General features: G+C 37.1%; 1 long non-coding RNA gene across 1 annotated transcript in view; it reads left to right on the forward strand.

Moving 5' to 3' along the window:
* The first annotated feature begins 339 nt into the window (after nt 1-339).
* The window catches only part of LOC125447706 (uncharacterized), a 13283-nt gene continuing 11703 nt past the window's right edge, over nt 340-1919 (forward strand). Inside the window, exon 1 of the long non-coding RNA XR_007246590.1 lies at nt 340-476. This is a non-coding gene — a long non-coding RNA (uncharacterized LOC125447706). The remainder of the gene's footprint in view (nt 477-1919) is intronic.

Consider the following 1919-nt stretch of genomic DNA (forward strand, 5'->3'; position numbering starts at 1 on the left):
TCAAAGGTACCAGGCTAAAAAAATGTGTTGGATGGCCAGCAGTTAAGTAGGATGAAGTGGCTTGAGGTGGGTCCACAATAAGAACGGGCAAAGGGTAAGGGGAGATAGAACAGAGAAGGCCTAGAAAAGCAATGCTGAAAAATAAAGGAGCTGGGATAGAAATGAGAGAAATAAAAGGTAGCAAGTAATGTTTTTTTAATGTACATTTGCTCATTATATAGCACAGATTAAAAAAAAACATTGTCTAATGTTTTGTCTTCAATTAGTAAGTAATCAAGAAAATGATCAGTCTTTTCTTATCCATTTTTAATGGCAACAGTCAATTTGTACCTTGTTAAGGAGAAACATCAAGGGATACAGACATTCATGAAAAACAAATGGTGAATGCCAAAAATACAGTTTTCCCCTGAAATTCCTCAGGAATAAAAGAGGACTCCAGAGGCTGTGTTTTCCAGATGTGTGCTGCTGATAATGAGGTGAGCATAATTTTGAAGTAGTTTCAGAAAACAACTCTCCATCTATAATGTTAGCTTAATTGTAATAATCTGCCATTGAGGAGCAAAGAATACTTTTAAAATACTTGTGCAATTTATGCACAATCATTGGAATGCTAATCATAATTATTGTAACAGAAATGATACCTAATATTGTGTTAATTGATTCATCTAACACTAGTGACTCTGGGTGCTTTTCTTGTATTTCCAGATACAAAGAGAAAAGCATATATATCCAATATTATAAACATCTCCAGCTTGGTAGCGGGCTTGTGAACAAGAGATCAGGGTTAAATGAAAAAGAAGATTCCTTTTTAGAAGTTTTAATGGAATAAATTGTCTTCTAAATCAGTGGCTGTCAGTAGGTTAGAGCAGTCTGAAGACTGAAACTCAGAAAATCTGAACACTTTTTCCCTCCTGTTATTGTAAAGATACCAATACTGATTGAATATGATACATTTTATTGTGTGCTTTGTAAGAGCAAAAGCACATTTCACAATCTATTAAGTACTACACCACTTTGTTTTCCTACTCTAGTACTTCCTGTTGCAATTATTTTGTTGATTTAACCTGCCTGCTTTCTACTCTTCTCTATGCAGTGAAACCTTGGATCTCTCTGGGAGGTCAATGGAAATTAAAATCAGGAACAATGTAAAACAGGTGGCCAAACAGAAGAAATTCAGTAAGAAATTGACAGGAAACTATCCAAAAAGTGGCGAGAATGTGCAAGCCAGTGCGAAAGACAGAGAGTGGTTAAAGTGTGCAGTTGAATGGATGCATTTAAAAAGAAACTAGACAAGAATATGAGGGAGGACAAAAGCCTACAATGATAGATTTGGATGAGAAAAGAGGTGAGGACGCTTGCGTGAAGCAGAAATTCTGGCATGAATAACTCAGACCAATCAACTCATTCTTATGGACCAGATTTTCATTGAGCTGGGAGTACTGCACAGTGAGTGGGACCCAGATGTGAAATTCCCAAACTGACAGATCCAATTTTTGCCAGTGGCCAACGAGACTTGGGGCATGATTCACTAAAGAGGGAAAGCAGAACTCTGCAACGGCCATTTGAACTCTGTTTAGTTCAAACAGACCTTATTTGGTTGCTGCAAGGATCTTAACCTGCAGAGTCAATCATAAATGTATGGAGAAATAATGAGCTATCTTTAAGGGTAGATGGGTTCTGCCTGTCATGTTGTGAAGCTTTTCTCAAATACTCTGGTCTCCGAACTTCTTAAAAAAAAAGCTGCATTTGTTAGTAGGACTAGGAAAAGATCTGTCGGATTGCCTGAACTGACAAGCAAAGGTTAGAAACAAAGTAGTACCATTCAGTCATGCATTTTCAGTAGAGCTATTTGTTGACATTTCCCCTTAACTTTCATTAGGGAATTTTGACTCAGTTGCAAAGTCTGGAATTTCTCAGCT

The sequence above is a fragment of the Stegostoma tigrinum genome, chromosome 2, assembly GCF_030684315.1.
Source record: "Stegostoma tigrinum isolate sSteTig4 chromosome 2, sSteTig4.hap1, whole genome shotgun sequence".
Classification (NCBI taxonomy): Eukaryota; Metazoa; Chordata; class Chondrichthyes; order Orectolobiformes; family Stegostomatidae; genus Stegostoma; species Stegostoma tigrinum.